Source organism: Vigna unguiculata, chromosome 9 (genome assembly GCF_004118075.2).
Source record: "Vigna unguiculata cultivar IT97K-499-35 chromosome 9, ASM411807v1, whole genome shotgun sequence".
In the NCBI taxonomy this organism is placed as follows: Eukaryota; Viridiplantae; Streptophyta; class Magnoliopsida; order Fabales; family Fabaceae; genus Vigna; species Vigna unguiculata.
In genome coordinates, this window is record NC_040287.1 from 29,573,952 (window position 1) to 29,599,691 (window position 25,740).

General features: G+C 35.4%; 1 long non-coding RNA gene across 1 annotated transcript; it reads left to right on the forward strand.

Annotated features, from left to right (window-relative positions):
• Positions 1–245: 245 nt before the first annotated feature.
• Positions 246–22,094, forward strand: LOC114164593. Its single transcript, XR_003599575.1, has 4 exons — positions 246–401; positions 578–655; positions 746–806; positions 22,021–22,094. It is a non-coding gene; the product is annotated as an uncharacterized LOC114164593 (long non-coding RNA).
• The last annotated feature ends 3,646 nt before the right edge of the window (positions 22,095–25,740 follow it).

The following is a 25,740-nucleotide window of genomic DNA, read 5'->3' on the forward strand; positions in this document are numbered from 1 at the left end:
TTGTGACATATGTGGAAATAATAAAATTTGAAGAATCCCGTGCTGTCAACAGATATGAAATTGATTTGTACGAATGCATAGGACAACAATCATGTCTCAACTGTGTGAATTCTGAAAACAAAAAAAAAATAATAATAATAAATGATTATACAATTTATTTTTATTATTAAACATTGGTCAATCTGCGAGTCCTTTTTGAAATTTCGTTTTCTTGGTCTGTCTACAGATAGATAGGACACCTGGTTTAGGGTAGGGAAATTTACAGTTCAAATATACACATCAATTATGGGAACTTTTTATATATGAATTTGTCAAAAAAAAAAAAAACCTAGTTTATGAGTTTATTGCAGCGGAACCAGTGTTGAGCATCCTGGCTTCTCCTCTCACCTTCCTCTTCCTACGTATTCTAACTTCCAACTTTAATTTGTGTTATTTTCATTTTATGTCATCCAAACACAGAAAATGAACAACTCTTTCACTTCATACCCACAATTTTTCTACCTTTCATCTCTAAAATTAAATTCATACTCTCCATATTGTGTTGTGTTGTATTAATCATTCTTCACTGTTGTTGCAGTTCTCAAAATTAGGACTCCTCGCAGTTGGTGTTCTATGCCTACCGCGCTTATTTTATTTTCTGGGGGTTGGATTGCTGGTATCTATATATACCCTTATATGTGAACTGTAGTTTTGACCACAATGTTTTTGAAATGGAATGTAATTCGGAGTTTTCTAAATTGCACAGGATTCGCTTGAGCATCTTTCATTTGCGTCTGCAGAAGACAAAGGATTTAAAGGAACATAATGTAAGCTGATTCTCACTATTTCTCAACAAAACTACTCAACAATCTGTGAAAGTCATATCCATGCACCCTACTTCTACACTCATAACTTATTTTCTCAGTTTTTATTGTTTTCCTTTTCTCCCTACTGTTGTCGGTATGCTTCTTCTCATCTGTATTTTGCTGATTTAGCTTGCTGCAGATCAGATCTTTGATACAGCATATATGCTTATTGATAGGTAATTCTTGTTGATGTGGCTCAACAAAAAGAGATAAAATATATTAATATTATAAATAGAAAAGTAGGTAAACCCCTTCACATAGTTCAAACAAAAATACACAGGATTCAAGAAGCAGTTACAAAAAACCCCTTCAGTATGTATAGATATATTAATGTATTGATTGAATTATTTATTATCTCTCACACTTCAAGAAATGGATTTGATAGTATTTTGAGGTTACGAAGGGAATAGTTGATGGGATAGAGAAAATTGTGGAGATAGTAAAATGTGGAAGTTGTAGTTGGAGAAGTGTATCTTGTAATTGAGATTGAATGTTGTGTTAGTTGTTATTGATGTTACAAATGGTAGGATACATGGGGTATTTATAGACCCATAGATTATTCTAGAAACTTCTAGCTAGAACTTGAGCAAAAAGTTCTAGATTTTTCTACATAGTAGAATGTTCTTGATATTCTCTTCCTATCTTAGGATTTTCTACTTTGTTCTAGGACTTTCATTACATTTTAATACTTTTATCTTAGATTTTTCTAGATTGTTCTAGAATTTGCATTATACTTTCATATTCCTCCTTGATGCAAATTCAGTAACTCCAAGCATAGTGCGTAGTAGTTCAAACCTTGGTCTTGGTAGTGTTTTTGTAAAAATATCTGCAATTTGGTCTTCTGTTGTGCAGTACTTTTTGCGACCAATCTGGCCTTGTGCTTTTGTATAGTTCCATCAGGATTGAGCTTTGTTTTATATACCCATTTCACTCCAATGATGTCTTTTCCTTGAGGACAGTTTACGAGCTCCCAAGTGTTATTCTTCTCAATCATTTTAACCTCTTCTTCCATAGCCTTGACCTATATTTCTTGCTTTGATGCTTCCTCATAGCAGTTAGGCTCAATCATGGCCATATTGCAGGTTTCGTATATGTCTACCAAAGATCTTACTCGTCTTGGAGTAGTCTCTAGTGAAGAATCTTCTAATGGAGGTGGAGAAGACGTACCTGAAGCTTCTGCCTCTTCTTGATATTGTTGCACTGGGACTAAAGTGATGCTTTTAACAACTTTTTCTTCTTCCCAATTCCAGGAAGCATTTTCATCAATTTCAACATCTCGACTAATGATGAGCTTTTTTGTTTGCAGGTTGTAAACTCGATAGCCTTTTGATTGTGTGCTATATCCCAAGAATATTCCTCGTATAGTCTTATCTTCAAGTTTGTGCCTCCTTTGATCAGGAACATGTATGTAGCAGATAGATCCAAATACTCGTAGGTGTTTGGCTGATGGCTTTCTTCCACTCCAAGCTTCAATAGGAGTCTTGTCTTTGACTGCCTTAGTTGGACATCTGTTTAAAATGTAAACTGCAGTGTAGACTGCTTCAGCCCAAAAAGTGTTAGGCATACCTTTCTCTTTTAGCATTGATCTTGCCATCTCCATGACTGTGCGATTTTTTCTTTCTGATACACCGTTTTGTTGTGGAGTATATGTGACTGTGAGTTGTCTCTCTATGCCTTCATCTTCGCATAATTTGTCAAAATCGCGAGATGTATACTCCTTTCCACGATCACTTCTAAGTACTTTTATGTGTTTTCCACTTTGCTTCTCAACAGGAGCCTTGAATTTCTTGAATATTCCAAAGACTTCTGACTTTGCCTTTAAGAAATAGACCTATGTCATTCTAGAGAAGTCATAAATGAAGAGGATGAAATACCTATTGCTGTGATGTGAAGGTGTCCTCATTGGTTCGTAAACATCAGTATGGATCAACTCTAGTAAGTCTTTTGCTCTCCATGCTTTGTCGGTCGAGAATGGTAATCGATGTTGTTTACCAAGGAGACATCCTTCGCATGATTCATTATTCTCCTTTAAGCATGGAAGATCTCTCATCATGTTTTTCTTATATAGAAGCTTTAAGGCATATGTGTTGAAGTGGCCAAATCTCCTATGCCAAAGCCACGAGTCATCAACTTCTGCCTTCATGGCAATATTAGTTCCAGGTTTGAAGCTTATGGGAAAGCTTCTATTTCTCTTCTCCATTTTTACTTGGCCAATTTCTATCTTTCTACTGTCATAAATTTTGCATGTATCTTTCTCAAAGTGGAGAGAATATCCATTCTCCATCATTTGGCCAATACTTTAAAGATTCTCTTTAAGATTGGGATCCAGTAAAACATCCTTGATGAATTTCGTACCTTTCTTTGTCTCCACCATGACAGTTCCTTTGCCTTGAGACTCCACTGTGGCACCGTTTCCTAGTCAAACTTGGACATTGACAGATTTATCAATGTCTTTGAAGATGCTTTGATCTTTGGCCATGTGATTGTTGCATCCACTATCCAAGTACCAACTTTCTCCTCTGTTAGGAGATTCTTGATTGGCATAAAATAAGCGTTGCTCCTGATTATGTTCTTCAACAAAGTTTGCTTGATGCTTATTTTTATTATGACAATACTTCTCTACGTGGCCAAATTTCTTGCAGTACTGACATTGAGGTTTTCCATGATACCAACAATCTTTTTTCATGTGACTTGTCTTTTTACATATGCCACATGGGGGATATTTTCCTTGACGGGTTATAGGGAAGCTTATAGAATTTTCTTTATTTCTAGAAATTTCTCCTCTACTTTTATTTCCTTCATATTCTTTATTCTGAGACCGTAATTTTAGTTTTGATTGAAAGGCATTTTCGATTGAGTCTTCTTCATGCCTTTTTAATCTTTGTTCATAAGCTTCAAGAGAGCCCATTAGTTGTGTTACTGACAATGTGGCCAAATCTTTTGTTTGTTCAATCGCAGTTGCGATTGCATCATATTTTTGGGGAATAGAAATTAAAATTTTCTCAACGATTTTTTTGTCAAGAATAGTTTCCCCATACGCTCTCATCTGACAAACTATTTCCTTTATTCTAGAATAATAGTCTTTAATGGTCTCAGATTCTTTCATTCTTATTAATTCAAACTCTCGTCTTGAAACTCTTCACTTCCTTGCGTACCTCATCACTTCCTTGAAACTCTTCTTGTATTGTGTTCCAAGCTTGCTTTGCACTTGTGGCACCTATTATTCTCGGAAAGATTGTGTCATCAGCTGCTTGTTGAAGAGCAAATAAAGCCCTTGAATCCTTCTGTTTGTTTTCCTTCAACTCCTTCTTCTGAGCTGCAGTAAGAGTGGAAGTGTCTTCTGGAATAGTGAATCCATCTTCTATAATGTCCCATAAGTCTTGGGAGCGAAAGAATGTCTTCATTTTGACACTCCAAAAATCATAATTTTCTCCTGTGAAAATAGGTACTGGAATTGATGATGTTTGATTGGTAGTGGCCATAGGTTGAGAAAATATTTTGGAAGTAGTATAGAATGGAGTTCTAATTTTTTTTTAAGTAGTTGAAAAATTTATCTACGCCTAGTAGATGACCGAACGTAGCTCTGGTACCACTGATAGTATTTTGAGGTTGTGAAGGGGATAGTTGATGGGATAGAGAAAATTGTGGAGATAGTAAAATGTGGAAGTTGTAGTTGGAGAAGTATATCTTGTAATTGAGAGTAGTTGTATTGAATGTTGTGTTAGTTGTTCTTGATGTTACAAATGGTAGGATACATGGGGTATTTATAGACCCATAGATTATTCTAGAAATTTCTAGCTAGAACTTGAGCAAAAAGTTCTAGATTTTTCTACATAGTAGAATGTTCTTGATATTCTCTTCCTATCTTAGGCTTTTCTACATTGTTCTAGGACTTTCATTACATTTTAATACTTTTATCTTAGATTTTTCTAGATATTTCTAGAATTTGCATTATACTTTAATAGGATTGTTTCTGAGTGGAAGAGTACCTTCGATCCTCCCAAGGGTATATGGAGAGTTGCTGAAGTATCTGCTGACTCATTCGTACACACAGAGTAGTGATTATTCATAAGAGGCGTTTTTTCTACTGTACTATCGTGTGAATGAATGAAGCATGAGATGTCTCTTTTGCTTGGATCGAAGGGAACCCCTTTAATTCTTTCTGAAGCCTCCATTTGTGTTCATATATATATATATATATATATATATATATATATATATATATATATATATATATATATATTCATATATTTGCATTTCGTCTTATATGTCTTTGTTAGTATTAACTCTTCACCACATTATTAGTATTTGTTAGATATTCTGCATGTTAATTAGCAAAATATAGTGTCTATGATTTATTAGAAAAACATAGACATTGTTTGATGTACCGTAATCCCCATACTATAAAGGCCAAAAGGGTTTATACCTTAAATATCATAAGTATTGTACTATAAGGATCAAAAAAGGTCGGATACATATACTCACCATACCATGAAAGCCAGAAAGAGTCGAATACTCCCATACTACAAGGGCCAGAAAGGGCCTGATACTCGAGTACCATGTGGGACTTGGTACTTATCAATAAGCGCATACCATAACAAGAGAACTAACCAATTCACAACTATTACCTAATTCAAAGCTGGAACCCATTTCAGAAAATTCACTCGAAAGGTTATAAACATAACCATATGAACCATCCCTGACAAATCCCAGACAACTAATTGATATGGAGTAAACGATCATATAACATCACCAGAAACAATGGCAGGCAATAAAAGCCCAATGCCTAGCCAATTTCATTGGGAATCTACAAGGACTGCATATGCTATATATTGATGGATTCTCGAATCCAAAGGGTGTAGGTGCTAGAATTGTATTGGAAGGACCCAACTGGGTAGTAATAGAAAAATTGTTGAACTTTGCGTTTTAAACGTCGAACAACCAAGCAGAGTATGAGGTCATCTTCGTCGGATTGTGATTAGCCAAGAAAGTCGGGGTGTGAGGGTTACTATGTAGAACGAATTCTAGCCTCACTATAGACCACCTGAACAATGATAGTTCGTGAAGTTATGGATACCGGCTTCAGCGAAATACAAATACAACATGTACTCATAAGCAATAATACAAGAGTTGATATTTTGTAAAAACTAGCAAGCACCAACAAAAAAAGGGAAAGTACAAATTCTTGCTTCTGCAAATCTTAATAGGCCCCTCAACTGATAGGGCTAACACTTGCATGAACGTTGATGCCGACAAAAGAACTTGGATGGACCCTTATATCACTACAAGAAAATGCTTCATTAGTAACCAATTTTAGTGACCAAAAGTTGTTAGTTACTATAATTACTAATTTAGATACAAGTTTACAAAGTAAAAAAATTATTGGTTGCTAAAATAGTTACTATTATGAATAAAAAATTATAATTGGTCACTAAATTGGTTTTTAAAATTAGCTACCATATTTTTGGCTACTAAAGAAATTTGGTCACTAAAAATTAGCTACCTAAGTTTTGGCTACCACAATAACTTAGTTACTAAATTGGTCTCTAATTAATTAGTGACAAATATAGTGACCAATTATAATTTTTTATTTATATTAGTGACTATTTTAGTAATCAATAAATTTTAATTTTGTAAATTGGTATCTAAATTGATCATTATAGTGGCTAACAATTTTTAGTCACTAAAATTGGTTACAAATAAGACATTTTCTTGTAGTGTATGCAATACTTGAAGATTGGAAACATACTTGAGCCTAAGGACGATGGGTGGGTAAGGAAAGTGGTCTGATACACTCTAATAAGAGGATAATTATACAAGAGAGGCTATAGCCATTCGCTATTGGGATGCATTACAAGAGAGCAAGCATAATATATAATGAGAGAGATACATGAGATAATATGTGATTATCATTCCAGATCATGGAGCATGGCAAATCGGATCATACGTGCCAGATACTTTAGGCCAACAATGGTGGTGGAAAATCACGAATATGTCAAAAAGTGTATACCTTGTAAAAAACACGACAACATCACTCACATCAAATAAGAAGAACTTCATCATGTCTATTCTCCTTGGTTGTTTGCTAAATGGGGAATGGACATAATAGGACCATTCATCACAAGAAAAGGACAAGTCAAGTTCCTTATAGTTGGCATAGACCATTTCACAAAATAGATTGAAGCCCAATCACTAGCAACAATTTGTATGGAAGAACATTATATGTCGTATGGAGTGCCACGTACGATTATTACAAACAATGGTTGATAATTCATCGATAAGTAATTAGACAAATTTTACACATACCTAGGCATCAAATATACTACCATCTCTATAGGACATCCACAATGCAATGGCCAAGCAAAAGCTGTCAATAAAGTGATTTTAGTATAACTCAAAAAATGACTAGACTCTTCCAATGGAAGGTGGCTAGAAGAATTGTTAGAAATCGTATGGGCTTACAGATGTATTCCCCAATCCTCAACCCATGAATCCCCTTTCAGCATAGTACACAACATAAAAGCCATGATACTGGTGGAAATAAGAGAACTTTCATTATGAAGATAGAGCTATGAAGAAGACCGAAATAAAGAAAGTCTTAGTACAAGCTTGGACCTAATAGAACTAAGAGAAAATGCGCAGATCCAAAATATGGCGGCTAAATAGAGGGAGGCTAGAAAGTACAACTCAAAGCCCCAACCACACACCTTCATGAAGCGAAACCTCATATGGCGAATGGCTAGCAATGCAAGGAAGAAAGAAGGTAAGTTTTCTGCCAATTGGGAGGGACCATTCAGAATAAGAAAAGATGTTGGAAGTAAAACATATTGACTAGAACAATTCTCCGGAAAGCCCATACCAAACACATGAAATATAACACACTTGAAATTCTATTTTAGATAGCGTACATGATAGAATAGCAACAATATTTGTAAAGATTGTACATATAAGACCACTTGTAACCTTGTCTGTACTCTTTTTCCTCACCGGGTCTTTTGTCTGTAAAGAGGATTTTGGTCAGGGAGATTTTAACGAGGCACCCCCATCAATAAACAAAGGTTTTTCACATATTATAGAGTTCGTTCAAACTTCCCCAAAATCATTTACAAGTTCCCCGCCGCCTACCTAGGCGGTCCTGTTTGAACAACAAAATCATTTATGCATTCACTGTCGCCTACCTAGGCGGTTCTAGTGGAACAACAAAATCATTTATGCGTTCCTTACAACCTACCTAGACAGTCTTGGTCAAACAATGAAATTGTTTATGCGTTTCCTACTGCCTACCTAGACGGTCCTAGTCGAACAAACTAAATCATATATGTGTTACTTGTTGCGTACGTGTGTGAATAAATAATATAAAATAACTTTTACACACAACGAGCGTTAAATATAAGTCATCCATGTCAGAAGAACAAGCATCGTAGTGGCTAAAGTTAGAAAAACCTGAAATTATTGTATAAAACTGTCACAAGTTAAGTAGTTAAGTTCCTAAAACAAGTTCAAAAGAAGAAGTCATCATAAGCTTCAAACAAAATACAAATATAAGGTTGTCATGCTACTTGCCACATACAAAGATCAATTACAAACAAAAGAACTTCAAAATCTTGAAAGTCATGATCAAGCATTGGCAACTTCCTCCTCCTCATTAGCCATCTCTCTCTCAACACCCCAAGTGTGAATACTCACCCTAATAGTACGTTCAGTAGAGCTGCCATCATCCTCCACAACTGAAGCAATAATAGTCGGATCCAAACTTTCTGCAACCTTCAACACTTCAATCTCATCCTCATTAAGAAGGCGATTGTTATAAAAATCCTTTTTTACATCAAAGAGAACATCTTTTACCGATACCCGTTGTATAGAAACTCCACTTGACACAATGCTTTATGAAAACTGTTAATATGTTCTACCACCACATATCTTTTCAAGTCTTTCAACTCAACTTCCATCACCTTAAACTTCTCCTTCCACTCATTAATCCCACCTCTAACCCTTTCTTACCTTTTTCTTCGTCTTCTTCTTGGAATCCAAACATCCCACTTTTCGGGTAGCCCACTATTTCTTCTCAGCCTTTAGAGCTTGTTCTCTCCTAGCCCAAGCCGCCTTATCCTTGTCATACTTGGCTTGAAGCGAGGACAAATCCTTGGCGAGCCTCACTTTGTCCCCATTCTTTAACTTTTTCTGTAGTAAACCATTTACTCTTCGACTCATGATTAGAGTCTTACTGCTAAACTCTAGCAATGCTCAGATAACGACATTAGGCTCCATTACCTCCTCGTCCACATTGATCTCTATATCTTTACAAACATTGAGCTCTGGCTTCTCCAGGGTCCCAAACTCCAAACACTTGCTGCCAAAAGCTAAACTCCTTTCGCGACCTAGGAACTCGACTCTCAGCTTCATTCTCTCATTGCCTACTCCTCTCCGAGCGACTAATTCACCTTTCTTCTTTTCATTACTCAACTGATGAATGTCTACCAAAGCTTTCGTAAGATTAGGAACATCAAGGTCTCCTGATTTTTGGGCCACTTCTACCAATTGATGCCTCAAGTTTTGAAACATATTCACCCAGTCCTAGTCTTCCTAGCGTGTTGAGCCGTGTACCCTACATTAATAAAACAAAATGATCAAGGCATGCACATGTAAGGCAAACAAATAAATTGAAAAATATACCTTCCAAATTAACAAGGGGTTGGGTAGACAAATAAACTTTAACTAGGCCTTTAATAGGCATCTTATGGGAAAACTTCTCTAGTGTCCTCGCAATCCGCCTATCCTTAGCTGACAATGTCTCCTTCTTTATATCCTTATACGCCAAGGGTTATTGGTCCAGTTGGCTTTACAATAACCTTGAAGAACCAGTCCTTAAAACATTTAAAGGATTGAGAATATGTGTCTAAAACACTAATACCTGGACAACTAACCAACTACAACCAAGTAATCAGATCTTTAGGTCATGTGTTATAAAAATGTAAGAAACACCCAGGTGAGGGTCGTAAATATAATGATCGATATAGCAACCTAAATGCTTGTAAGTAACACCAATTGTTAGGGTGTAGCTGAGTAGGGGCTACATTTAGTAAACGAAGCACCTCTATGGTGAAGTCATCAAAGGTTAGTCAATGTGTAATTGTACAAAGTGACACATGTACATATATAAGAATTCCTTGTTGTATTATTCTCTGCCAAGACAAACATTATCTATGGCATTTACCCACTCTAACAAAACTATATCTAGGGGCGTACCTTTTTCGAATACATAAGTACTATTCAACCCGGAATTCAGAATCCTAGACCGTATTTATAGTGAAAATTGCCCTCTATCTGTTGGTGATACCCATTGATAACCCCCGTATGCGGTAGGTCATTTTAGGCCATCTCCTTCATTGGATCCTCCATGGTATCAAGAATCGTTCACTCATACCATGAAAGCCAGAAAGAGTCGAATACTCCACGTACTACAAAGGCCAGAAAGGGTTGGATACTCGAGTACCGTCTTGGACTTGGTACTTATCAATCAAGTGCATACCATAACAAGAAAACTAACCAGCTCACAGTTGTTAGCTAATTCAGAGCTGGAATCCATTTTTAGAAGATTTAACCAAAGGATTATAAACATAACCATATGAACCATCCGTGACAAATTCCAAACAACTAATTGATATGGAGTAAACAATCATACAACACCACCAGAATCAATGGCAGGTAACATGGCAACAAATCGGTATCTATGCGACCTCTAACTTAGGAAAATCAAGATAAACTTTCAACAAAGCCTTTGGTATGAATTGGGCCTACAAAGACAGGCCCAAATAAACTCCAATCAAAGGCCTATCGACCAAAAACAAAGGTAAGTTAAAAGTCAAATAATCATTATAAATACAAGTGGACCCCTACAATTAAAGGTACACAATTCATTAATGACTAATATGAGATTTGACCTTGAGAAAAGCTCTGAGTCGACTTGAGTGTTGGACCCCCTTTTACGGGTGCACCTCCACTTGTGACAAAAGAAGGACATATACTTTGTAAGTTATCGAGATGGAAGACGTAGGAATCCATTGAGAAGTTCTGAGGTCTTAGAAAGGTATTATTTCAGCCTCACAACATCAAGTAGTGTATTGTTCCAGAAGGAACATTTTATATTTGTAGATATTATTGATATTTTTTGTAATAACATCTATTTACCATATTTATGTTTGGTTGCCATATATTCTTGTATCACTCTTTATTGTAAATATATTCACTCTATGTGTATTTTAGACACAAGGAAGATTTACCTTACATAGTATTTCTCTATATTTAACATCGTATCTAGAGCTTAAGGTTATTTTGGCATTTCTTTTTTGTCGCCCTACCAATACAACTGCTGCCAGCATTGCCTTGTTATCCTCTTTCTGGATCTGACCCCCTTGATCCAATCAGACCTCTTTGATGTCTTAGATTTTTCTTTTCTCTCTCTTCCTCCTTGGTGTCTTTCGTCGCTTCTTCCAATTCCAAAACCTCTTTTGTCATCAATGTGTCTGACCCGTTAATCCTTACTAACTATATCAATCTGCACTTGCCCATTGAGAAGTTAGATGACACGAATTATGCAACTTAAGCATCAGACATTAAGCTTTGGCTTGAAAGTCAAGGATATCTTGATCATCTTACTCAAAAAGTGAATGATGTATGGTCTTCTTCATGAATTTAATGAATTATTACCTCTTGCCTCTACTCCTTGGCCAAGAATTAAAGTGATAGTCAAAGTTCTTCATGTTTTTAACTCTACACAGACTTACTGATAAAGATTATCATGTCTATGATCAGATTTTGGGTTTCCCTATTATACCCAAATTTACTTCTACTTGTTCCACCCTTTTGTATGTGCCATGTAAACCTCTCAGTGATACACCTGTTTTTGTTGATGATTCCTTTGTTTTGGCATTTCAACATGATGTCTACAATCGCTCTCGCTAGCTAGGAAAAGGGCATCCCAAGTGTCCTTTTCCTCGATCTGCTATTGTTGCTCTGATGATACTCTCTTACAATCATCTATTGTGGATCCTCATCCTACTGACAAATCTGCTATCATTAATGAATTTTTTAAATGGTGTGAGGATCGTTAGCCCTCTAGTTCCACTACTTATGTTGTGCACATAGGAATATGTTTTGTTGGTGTTACTTAATCTTTGTTTATTGGTCCTTGTGTTCTCGACTCAAGAGCCACAAATCACATTACTGGTAACAAATCTTTGTTTTCTTCTCCGAATAATTTACCTTCTGTTATAATAGCTAATGGATCTAGGGTTTTAGCTTATGGTGTTGGGACTGTTAACTTTTTTCCTTTCTATCCATTGATAATGTTCTTTATATCTCTAGGTCCCCTTTTAACTTATTATCCATTAGTTGTATAACTCATTCTCTTTATTGTGTTCTTTTTTCTTACTAAAACTTCTGTTTGTTTACAACACAGAAATTCGAGGTGATTGGCACCGGATGTGAGTCATGATCTTTATCATCTCTGCATTTCTACACATGTTGGCACAATTATGGAGTCTCCCTCGCTTCTTCATGCTTAGCTAGGTCATCTAGTCTAGCCAAATTACAATAGTTTATTCCATCTTATCCAAGTTGTCTAGTTTGGTGTGTGAGTCATGTCAATTAGGAAACATAATCGTAGTTCCTTTTCTAGTAGTGTCTCACAATGTGCTTCATCTTCTTTTGCCTTAGGTCACTCTAACATTTGGAGACCAAATCATATTAAGTCTAATTTGGGTTTTTAATATGTTGTTACTTTTATTGATGATTATTCCAGATGTACTATATTATTTTTAATGAAAAATCATTCTAATTTTTTTATACCTTTCAAACCTTTTATAATGAAATTAAAACTTGGTTTGGTGTTTCTATTCAAACTCTGTGAAGTGTTAATGGCCGTGAATATCTTTCAAATTCTTTTAAACAATTTATGGCTTCTCGTGGCATTCTCCATCAAACTTCATGTACTTATACAACTCAACGAAATGGGATGGTTGAGCGCAAGAATAAACACCCTATTGCAACAACTAACACCCTTGTAATCCATGGTGATGTTCCACAACATTTTTTGGTTGATGCTATTCTTAATGCATGTTATCTTATTAATCATGTGCCATTTTCGATTTTAGATAACAAAATTCCTCATTATATCTTATTTCTTGATGAACCTCTCCATCTCTTGTCTTCGAAAATTTTTTGGTCTACATGTTTTATCCATAATTTTGATCTTAGTCTTGATAAGTTATTTCCCATATCACGTAAATGCGTTTTCTAAGGATTTACTCAATCAAAAAAAGGATATAAATGTTTTTCTCCTTCTTTTAACTGTTATTTTGTGTCTGCAGATGTCACATTAATGAGTTTTTTTTTTACTCTAATGGTCCTTCTTCTTCCTATGTGTCTCTATCTACTATAGTTAATATTCCTGTTATTTGTGATCCTCCTATTATGCATAGTCCAGTCCCCTCCTCCACCACCCCTTCATGTTTATAGTCGAAGACATCGTCCCAAACAACCACTAAGTGACTCACTTCAAGTGTCAACTATTCTGTCTCCTCCGAATTCGATAACTGAGGCTGACCTTCTAGCTGTCCTCCATAAAAGTATCCTTTCTACTTGTAATCTTTTTCCACATTATATTGTTTTGAGTTACCATAGATTATCTTCATCTTTTCATACCTCCTTTTCATCAATTTCTTATGTCTTCATTCCTAAATCTGTTAGTGAAGCCTTAACTTATTTTGGTTGGCGTCAAACCATGCTAGATGAACTAACTGTTCTTTAAAATAGTGGAACTTAGGAGCTTGTATCGTTTAGGAAATCTGTTGTTGGTTGTAGGTGAGTTTTTGCTATCAAAATTTGGTCTTCATGGTACTATTGATCGCCTCAAAGCTGAACTTGTAGCCAAAGGCTATACACAAATTTTTGGGTTAGACTATGGTGATACTTTCTCTTTAATGGCAAAAATGCCTATTGTTCGTTTATTTCTAGTCATGGCTACTCTTCAACAATGGCTTCTTTATCAATTGGGCGTCAAAAATGCTTTCCCAATGGAGATCTACAGGAAGAAATTTATATGGAGCAACCACCCAGATTTGTTGGTTAAGGGGAGTCTTTTGGATTAGTATATCGTCTTCGTAAATTTTTATATAACCTAAAATAGTTTCCTAGTATCTAGTTTGGAAAATTTAGCATCGTTGTTCAACAATTTGGTATGACTCGAAGTGAGGCACATCATTCAGTCTCTTACAATCACTCAAGTGTTGAATGCATCTATTTGATAGTATATGTTGATGACATTGTTTTACAAGCAATGACCACCATGGCATCTCCCAAATGAAACAACACCTTTGCCACCAATTTCATATCAAAGATCTTGGCAAAGTTAGATATTTCTTGGGTATTCAGGTAACACAATCCAATGATGGTATTCTTATATCTCAGAGGAAGTAAGTATTGGATATTTTGGAGAAAATTGGGTTGATGAATTAAAAAATTGTTGACATACCATGGATCCTAATACGAAACTCCAACCAAATTTAGGGGAGCCTATTTTAGATCTGAGCAGTATAGAAGATTGGTTGAAAAATTAAAGTACCTTAAAGTTACTTATCTTGGCATTTACTTTGTAGTTAGTGTGGTGAGCTAATTTCTCAATTCCCCATGTGAAGATCATTGGAATGCATTCATCAGTATATGAAAGTACAATAAAGGATCTACTGAAAAAGGTTTGTTATATGGTTCTAATAACCATACAGAAGTTGTTTGGTTTTCATATGTTGATTGGGCAGGATCTTCTTTTGATAGAAGATCTACTTTCGGGTATTGTTTCTCCATTGGTGGTAACTTGATCTCTTGGAAGAGCAAAAAACAAAGTGTTGTGGCAAAATCTAATGTAGGAGTAGAATATAGAATTATGCCTTCAGCCACTTGTGAACTTCTTTGGCTTAAGCAATTGATTAGAGAGTTTCAATTTGGAGATCTCACTCAAATGACATTTATATATGACAATTAGGTTGTTCTTCATATTTTCTTGAATGGACTTATACTCCCCATTCATTTTTTTCAATCCATTTTCCTGGGTTAGAATCTTGCATAGCTTAACGGAAGGTGACTGGTCATCTTCCATCATACCATTATTTTCCTCATTTTCTTGGAGAAATACCACATAATCATTTGGAATAAAACTTCTCCTTTCTCTCATGGATCTTCGCAAAGATATTGGCTCATGAAGCATAAGTTCTTGAGTTTGTTCTTCATAACTAACCAAATTGTCTTAAGTGGCAGATTCAACAACAGTATCTTGTAGAGGTTTTGAACGTGCTTCATCAAAAGCAACTATATGTATCAGATATGGAATTGTCACCTACTCTTCCTCGAAGACAAAGTATTTAACTTATTCTTCCCCCAAAACTCAATATCCTCAAACAATGTGGTAGTTTCCGTTTGGGATTATAGAATTTATAGCCCTTGGATCTTTCAGAATAACCAATAAAATAGTTACTCACAATTTGTGAATCCAAATTATTTTCATTTGGCTTTTGAGGCCTTGCTTCAGCTTGATAGCCCCACACACGAAAGTGTTACTAGGCTTTCGCCCAACCCAAAGCTCATGAGGTGTTGTAGCAATTGCCTTAGTTGATACTTTATTTAAAATGTAAGCTGCAATCTTTAGTGCCTATTTCTAGAGTGACTTTGGCAAGGTGAAATGATAAATCATACTCCTTACAATATTTTGAAGAGTTCAACTTCATCTTTCAGTCACACCATTCATGCTAGGTGAACCCACATGATGTAGTGAATGACCCATAGATGTCCGTAAGTGTCAATTCTAAGATGTTTATAGCTTTATACACACATAATATCGATGTCTTAATCTGTTTACCTTTAACACATTCAACATAAACATTGTAGTATGTAAATTAAATGGAATCCAAGATCCCATTTGGCATAAGTCGTTCAACTATATTTTTAGAGATGTGACCTAAACACTTTTGGTATAATGCTCTTGAATTAGTATCGTCAATTTTACGCTTACACTACATGATTTCGTATTTAAGGATTCACTATAGGAAGTCACCATATATAGCATATGTAGATTATCACTAGCTAAAAGTGAATCGATTCGAACAACATTCAAATTTAAAGACAATATGAATTCATTACTTCCAAACGAACACAAACAACCTAATTTGTCCAAGTAGGAAACATAAACCAAATTCTGCCTAAATGATGGTACAACAAAAGTGTCTTTCAAATCCAAATAAAAATCAATGCACAATAATAATCTAAAATGCCCTATAGCTTCCACCTTCACCGATTTGCCATTTCCAATATATATTCTTCTTTCAGAATCAATTTGCTTCCGATAGATTATGCAACCCCTCATTGAGACACTAATGTTAGTAGTTGCACTAGAACCTAACCACCAAGTGTTTCTAGGTATTGAAGCTAAATTGACCTTAGAGTAGGCCAAAGAAATACTCATGCAATTTGAGTGATCCCACTTCTCAAAGTCTTTCCTCTCTTCAGAGGTACTAGAGTCCATAGGAGAAGTGAATTTCTCAATCCTTAGTGTAAAGTCAAGATCCATGAAGCCAAGAACTATCTCCATGTTCTCTTTCTAGTCCATAAAATTTGTTCCATTGAGGACCAAAACCAAATTTAGATAGACAGATATAGATGCAATTGTAATTGTATTTAGAACAAGTGAAATATAAATAAGCTCATAGAAAAAAAAAACAATAATAAATAAATTCAAGTAATGGTCTAACCCATCTCAAGACACCTAATGCACCATCAATATCAAGTCTTTAGATAATAATATTAATTGTTAGGGTTATCTTGTTGTAATGATCAAATATTGATAATAAAGTATATTCAACAATAAACCTATTTACAATTATCAAAGGTTTATCATCACAAATTTCTATGCAATCCAATCAAATAATAATATTCTTCTGGGTCAATCAATACTCGCATGGATATACATAAACATAAACATTTAAAATTTCTTATTAACCACCTTAACCAAATTCTAAACAATTCCCAAAATTTGAATATATATATATATATATATATATATATATATATATATTCCAAAACCAAAATTTAATTAATTTTGTTTTTTTATGTAATTATTTTTGTTTTCATCTTCTCTATAGATTGTGTGCCTCCACCCATATGAGATCTGAACTATTTTTTGATCATGTGGGAGTTTCATTTGTACAGAAGAGTTGCAATCAACATTGTCATTGACTCGTACCTATCCAAACTTATTCCAACCTCATCCATGGAATAGTGTAGTAGATGTAAGTGTCATACTATGCCTCCAACCACATGATACCTGACAGATTAACTCGTTAGTCAAGGCTTGAAGCTTGTGACGCACAAAAGAATCCTCAAAATTTCCATGACCCAACTGGCCATATTTGCTCCACCCATATGTGTATAAGCCATCAGAAGATGAAATAGATATTGTATGTCGCTAACCATTAGCAATTATGACCATCTTGTCACAATCAATTAGAAGAAATTTTCTCAAGAATCTAGTAGTCATCTCTGTAACGTCCTAGCCAGAAATTACTTTTTAAAAAAAATAATAATAAAACTCAATAAAACAACCTTATTTATTAATCATCAATTTCCCAAAACGTGGGAAATATTTAAAACCTTACGTTCAACGCGCCAAAAACAGATAAAATGTTTCGCATTAAGACTGTATTACAATTGAAATGATCTATAAAATTATTACAATAACACCATAGTCCAAATACAATAAACTAGTGAGAAAATCCCCAAGAGATCCCCACTCCGTCTCTATGCACCTGTCCGCTCACCTGCATCAACATCTGCTCCCATGTAACAAGTTACATGATCATCGCCACACACACACAGATAGGGTGAGCTCATTTAAATAAAACCAACCAATAAAATATGAAATACAACATCAAACATTTAAACCCCGGGTTAGTATTCTTCTCCCTCTTTCCTTACTTCTCCACTTCCAATACTTTCATTAGACGTCTATCATTTCTATACCCTTTAGGTGAGAACGATGATCGATCTTTCCTGCACGAGTGTCTACTCGCCCCTCCGACTACAGGCCACCACCTGATAGTCTACACGTGGAAATAACTTTGCCACAGCATCTCATAGTGACACCAAGTGGAGCTCTCCGAAACAAACATAAAGTTGTAGCTATCCCAGACTACCAAAACTCTATCAAAATCACTCTGAAGAGAGCAATCACCCGAACCTCGCCGTACGAGCCACAACTCGCACACTCCACTGGACTTCTTAAACCACCAAGCTACAACCTTGAGTGGTCACGTGTTACCCCAATACAAGATTACACTCGTAACTAGGCCCCCAGCCAAAGCATCGCATCATGAACATCCCCTAAAGCTGTGTAGAAACCTTTCCTCGTGCACCATCACTGAACCAAAACCGCTTGGCGCGCATCTCACGTCATCAGGCACACACTAGGTTCAGACCGCCTGGCGAGCATCACACACCACCACGCGCCACGCGCCTGCAGCATCATCACTGCATCGTCACCGCCTGGTGCACCTGCCTCGTGCCGCCAGGCGCCACCGCACCATTAGAGTCTCTGCTGCACCATTCCGCCTGGCGGAACCCTCCCTACCGCCAGGCGCTATGACCATTGTTGCTGATTGCGTTCCGTCCGCCTGGCGGCTCGCTCGCGCTGCCAGGCGCCATACCAGTAGCGCACTGTTACTGGTTCCTTGGCACTTAAATAGATCCCCAAGGGATCCCAATCATACAACATAACAATTTACAACACAGCCTGGTTTTCCAGTCATACAACTTTAATAAGATTACACCACACCCATTCAGACATGCCATCAAATCAAGTATTGTCATGCACCCATACTCTCCTTCACTTACCCCTTTAAACATGCCACATACATTCCACATACACCCCGTCTAAGGATCATACAGTCTGATATTTTTATAAACTCATGACACCACACTTTTGTCAATATTGCATATGTACCTCAATAAAAATTTACAAGCACAAAACTACTACTAGGGTAAAGTTTCACCATCCATACCATATCTCACATAATTATCTCACTCGTACCCAATTAACATACATTCTGAATTTAACTTACCACATGCACCCAATTATGCTTCATTAGAAGTTACTTGAACTCATCAAAGGCTTATTCATGTATTTTACAAACTCCAAAAGCAGCAATATTAAGTAATGTATATCTCTAGCTACTGACCTCCAAATCCAATCTCCACCGTTTAAAGTGAAGAACCACATGTTATGGACCACTTGTCAAAATTTCACTTCAATCGGACGGTTAACGAACCGGGAAATGCAGTTTTACGAAAACTACGCGAACTAGAAAAATTGGTGGCGCCTAGCGCCCAGAATCAGACGACTGGCGCCCGGCGGGACTAAAATACCGCCCGACGGTTACTGTTACGCGAAAAGTACGAAAAACAGCGTTTTTCGTGAATCAACACACCACGCACCTCTGTTGTGGCGCCTGGCAGCCAATATGGTGTCGCCAGGCGGCTCCTGCACCTGCGAACCTTGCCTCCTTCACAACAACTCTGATTTCATTCAATTTACGACTCAAAAGGTTGTACTCACATGTTTAGGTTCATGATCCATTCCTAAAACTTCCAATAAGTAAAATTCCATTAACTTTTTCCCTTTAATTTAGTGCGACTATGAAATCCCCAATTCATCAACCCACCAATTGATATTCATGAAATTTTCAAGTTCATGCAATGTCCAATCAATTTAGTAACTACAATCCCATAATTCATCATGCCAATTAAATATGTACAATAAAAATACAACCCAAACACCACGGCATCGCTGACAAGCCAACCAAAACGAAAAAAATAAGAAAATGCGCGTTGCGTCGCCTGGCGGGCCACCCTCAGTCGCTAGGCGGTTCATAGGCGAACCCAGAAAATAGGCTGAAAACACATAAGCCGCCTGGCGGTTCATGCCCTACCGCCAGGCAGTTTCTAGAAAAATCCAAAAACGCAATTATAACGAGAGAAAGCAGGTTCCACGGTCTCAATATGGTTCAAATCCCCTAACTTGGTTTCCTTTGCCAAAATTCAAGATTGCAAGCTTTTCCTTGATCACCAATGGCCTCCTTTATCTTTCTCTTCCCACTCACCCTTTGCTTCACTCAATTCTCCCAATACGAAAATAGCATTAATCCACAATTAATCATCACTTCACAGCCTACTACCTTCTGTTTCCAGCCACCCTTGCTGCGACATGCCTTAGGGTTTATGTGCCTCTTCACTTCCATGCTAGTGTAGATTTTAACAAAAAGGAAATCATTTTGTTCAAACTAAGGTTTGAACCCTTAACCATGCGAATATTAAGTCAATGCTAACCATCATGCCAATTCATGTTTAATGCTAAACTAACATAACTCAATTACTATATTCTTACTTAACACGCACATTCATATTATTAAAACAATAATAATTAAATAACACATAAGTGGCTTACATAGGACTTGAACCCAAGTCCTCTTACTCAACCAAAGTACTCTCAACCATTTGGGTTAGTACTTCTTCACGTCACATCAACCACTATTAAATGCCATAAAGGCTTCCACGACCCGCACTTATTAATTAATTATTTATTTAATTAATTAAATTTCACGGGTCTTACAATCTCTATCTCCCAACCCCAAATTTTCATATCGGCCCCAAAGTAGTAAGGATACAAATTTTATTGTGACTCGGATTTAAGCAAGATAGAAGTTGCATTACCTTCAATGGCCACCACTGCACGAAAAAATCCAACTCACGAATAAGTGGCAGAGAGATATCCCCACATCGCGGCTCCTGCAAACGCAACCAGATCAGGAGCCATCAAGAGCGTCATCACTCACTACATAGAACTAGTGACACCACCTTGATTCCCTTTATGAAAGTTAACTAGATACACCATGACTTCCCCATGTCTCCAACACTACAAGGCTAGGGGCAAAGAAGCAGCGCCTGGATTGCCATGGAAGACGAATGTGCAACGCCTCCAACGCGAGAAGAAGATGATTGTTCAATGCGAGAATAAGATGACCCTCCAACGCGAGAAGAAGAAATTGGGGGTTTTACTCTTGGATGCACACTAGAATTTGGGGCTCAAAACCCACGCGAGAAGAAGAAATTGGGGTTTCAATAGACAATTGAAAGAAAAACCATAAATTTTACAATTAGGGTTCTGATAAAATCAGGGAAAAGGCATATTAAGATTCATGCCAATTGAGAACAAAAACTTAATCATAAATCTAACATGCTCTGGTACCAATTCTTAGATTATGCATCCAATATATATATATTGATAATTAATAAACAATCAAACCCTTTCATACCATGAACAATCTTGAGTACCATATAAAGCAATATGTGGAAGCGCACATGGATTTGTCATTAGGAACAATGTAGATCTAAGGTATTTGTTCTTCCAACTATAGAGCACCTTACATTACAAAAAAATTGCATATTACCGATTGTCATTTTTCGTTTGTAATTAGGAATATCCTTTGGTAATAGCAAATTTTTTACGGACAAAAATCTGTCAGTAATATGTTGGTCTGTAAAATTTACAGACACATTACAAGTCTGTTAATAATTCGAGAGTGACCTTTATCGACAAATTTAGCCGTGTACGCCCGTCGATAAATATAAAGCAGACTTGTAAGTCAGTTTTGTAGGTCTCCTTACCACACAAAAGACCTAAGGTAGTCTGACATCCTTTAAGGTCTGTTGTCCCTAAGTATGATGTCCTTTATTGTCTGTTGGCCCTATGTCTAATGTCCTTTAACGTCTGTTATGAAGCGTCTGACGTCAATATGCCTTTTAAAATTTCTGAAACAGCAGCGTCCTCACCTTTCTCTTTCTCATTTGCGGGAAACCTCTATAGTTCAAGGGCAGTGGCAAACTTGTTGGAGGAAGTTTTTCAATCTATTTCATTCCTTCTTACTGTTTTGGTGCTCATTTGGACTTAAACTTTCATTTTCTCCAATTGCATTTCACATTGAAGTTGGTTTTTCATGCACGTGTGTCCTAAAGGTTGCATTTTTACATTTTGCGTTTTGACTCAAATTTGTTTTGTATTCAAATGTTTAGTGTTCAGGTCTGAGATGTTGGACACAGATTCTTAGTTATGAAGATTTTAGGGTGAAAAAATTCCAATTGGTCACAAATTATAAGGTATGGTTTTTTTATTTCTTAGTTTTTTTCACTAATTTTTCCAAACTTTATAGCTTTATTTGCGACACTCAAAGTACTTAGAAAATTCTAAAATTTTTTGTGTTGTATTCTTGAATTGTATATTGGTTTTCCATGGTTTTAGTGAAGGAAAAATATTGGCTCAAAATAAAATAAAAAAAACCCAAAAATTGATGTTTGTTGTCCCTGCAACAAACATCAATTAACGTCTCCCGTTATCACGTCGGACCTTTAACAACTGTCAAAAGTCTAAAATAACATACATTAAAAACCTTTTTGTATTAGTGTAAGCATTATAAACCAGAAATAGACCTTCCAATTACAGAGACAAAATACCAAATATTCAATAATCAACATATCTAAGCTTATATCACATTAAGTGTAAACATATCACAATACTAATTAAACACAATGTAGAACAATGTATGTAAACATAAGTTAAATAATACCAAACTCAATCACCAACTTAATCAAACATAATCCTCAAATACAAACTAAACTAATTCTAAATATTATAATTGTCATACTAACTCCCAATAATCTACATAGTCATGAGAATTAGTGTGCTCTTCATTAAGGTGTTGTGGCTTTGGTACTAAGCTGGGCTGGACTGGTGTGGGTTGTTGCTAGGACATTTTTAGGTTGGACTGAGCTTGTTGAAGGACCTGGTGGTTAGCAGGCAACAATGTCAAGATTAATATGTAAGGATTGAAAGTGGCCTATATAGTCTTCCTTTATTCTTTCCACCGACAACCTCAACCCAACACTTAGTCTTAATCCTCTCATCTGTTGCAGGATCATCATTGTTATTGTCTTCTGATGAACCAACACATGAACCTTGCTCAAATCTGACTTGTGAAAGTTTATTTTAATATTGTTCCTGTTAAGTAAACAAGAATGCATTAGTTAAATATGGTAAAAATTAAACTTTATTGGAAAAAAATGTAAGTGTTTGCTTACATTTGTCCTCCAAGATCATTCATCAACAAAGTCGCTAGATCCCTTGTAGAGGAGTTTGTTGAAATAACTCATCAATGTACTCATGTCGTCCCAACTCATGTGCCTGTAATAAAATATGGTATTATATATACACAAAAAATTTAAAATTGTAAGTTATATCACAATATGAATTACTTAGGAATGAAGTCTTTTTTTTTGCCATACAAATGACATACTCATGAGTGGAAATGGAACTACCTATGTTTAGGCTCTCACCTTGTTTGAAGCTATGTTTCTTTAGGCTGTAACACATTTATTGCAATAGTTAAGAGAACTCTATTGTGCCAACAAATTGTTCAACACATCATTCCCAAGCCAAGAAGGTCGTTGTCTTGTATTCTTAGCCTTTCTAAACATCTCATAAAGCCTATGGGATGCTTTAGAGTGAAAACTTTTATGAATTTCAGCTTCATGCTATGGTCTCCACTGAACCTTCCTTTGTGACAATCAATCAAGTACGAATCATCAATAATAGTGAAATTACATTTCACACTTAACATACACAATAAGGAACATAAAATAAGTTTGATGATGTGTTACCTTGAAACGTTGCCAGAAAGGTTTTTTCTCTTTTGGAGGTATGGCTCCCTATGTCGGCCAAGTCTTTAGATATTGTTGCTTAATAGACATTCAGATGGCCTAGGAAGCAACTCTAGAAGGAAAAATCTTGCATATGGATTGAAGAAAAGTCATGCAAAAAGAGGGCAAGGTAAAATAAGTCATGTAATACAAATTAGTTTTAGAGATGATAGAAGGTATTTCCCTCGACCGTAAGGTTCAATCATCAATCGGTCATGGAGAGAAGGTTCAACATCAACAACTTCATCAGTAGGATTTGAAGTGTTAGCAATTTTAAGAGAAGGGACTAATGATGGAAAGGATATAACAACAGTGTTTAAAGCAGCTGATAATGAGGAAGAATGTTGTGGTAACACAATACTTTACGTTTCTTTTCAATAATATAGATTTAGCTTAAATAAGACACTCCATTGAATATGAGTTTTACCCATATTTGTTTAAGAATAAATAACATATGTGTACTATAGTATTTTTTTTTCATTGTTATACAATGGTAAATAATCATATAATGAAATTTTATTAATTTTAAATAATTGTCTTAAAAGTGTTACTGATGACAACTTTTTATTGATCAATAATATACATTGTGTATAGAAACTGATGGTATATATGCAAATTAAATTTGTAAACGAATTATGTTTGCTAAGATATTAGTAACACAACATTTATCAAACAATAAATTACTTGTTTTGTTTCTCTTGTGTATTTAATTTTATTGATTTTAAGTGGAAAAAAATGAAAATAGTCCTGAAATGTGGCTTTATTTATTTTAATTGTGGAAATAAATAAGTGCAACATGTGTATAATGATATTACTGTTATGAAATGAAGTGAATAATATAGAGAAGAGAGAATAATAGATAATAGAGAATGGAGAATAGCGAGCAACTGATCTGTGTATTATTATTGATAGGAAGAGTCCTATTTATAGATACAATATGTAATCCATAAAGGAAACAAATCAACTTAGTTAATACAAATATTTACCATAAAGAGTAACTTTATTTTGGTTCCATATTCTATGATTCATGACATAATTTATTGAGATCTCATCATTTCAACAATTTCAGGTACCTGAGGTTCTTTTGGAACCAAACCATTAATTATGTCAAATGAATCTTTTGGGATTTCAACCTTTTCGATTAGGTCATTTTGCATTTTAGCTCCCTTTCTCATTCAAGAGTTTTTATATTTAGAACCAATAGGTCTATCACGCTTCAAACATGTTCACATGAGTTTTTCAACCCTTTTTTTTTCGCATCATAATAATTGATCATGTCAAACAAGGAAATCATTTTGATTTGTAAACTTCTGGTTTACCATGACATGCATTTTGGTTGTACTAATAAACTTGTAGTACAAACTATAAGAGAATGTTGATAATTTCTCCAACACACTTTCTTTTTCAACTCAATCATAGAGGTATAAAGATATTTCATAGCTTTTTCATTGTTTGTCTCAATATAATATCCATTTAAACAAATATCATTGAAACTTAATAAGTTTCTATTCAACTTCTTGGTAGAAGTATAATAGCTCTTCTAGAGTCTTCAAATATATTTGTAGTACTATAAATAATACTAACATTGATGTCTCGCATTATCAAACAAGAGAAAAATTTATTACTCTTGAGAATTGTATAAGTTGTTGCACTATCAATAAGACACATATATTTTGGTACTAGTGCAAACATTAGTTGTTCATATAAACATAAATATCAATATGAGATTTATTTTTTTAACACTTTCATAATCAATGATGTGATCAATGTTTCCATTTGCTTTAGCAAAGAAAATAATAATATCAAGATGAGTAACATCCATATGGCCATAATCAGAATCATCATCTTCATAAGCAAAGTATGTTTCTATGTTTTTCTCATTATTTGTAAGATGCTTTGGTGTACAATAAGTACAATTCAAATGGCCTTTACCACCGTAATGATAATATATACTTTCATCTTTTTGTCAGCATTTTCACATTATTGTGCCACTTCTGGTGACAAAATGTGTCTTTGAAATTTTTTTTATAATCATGTCCATAATCAA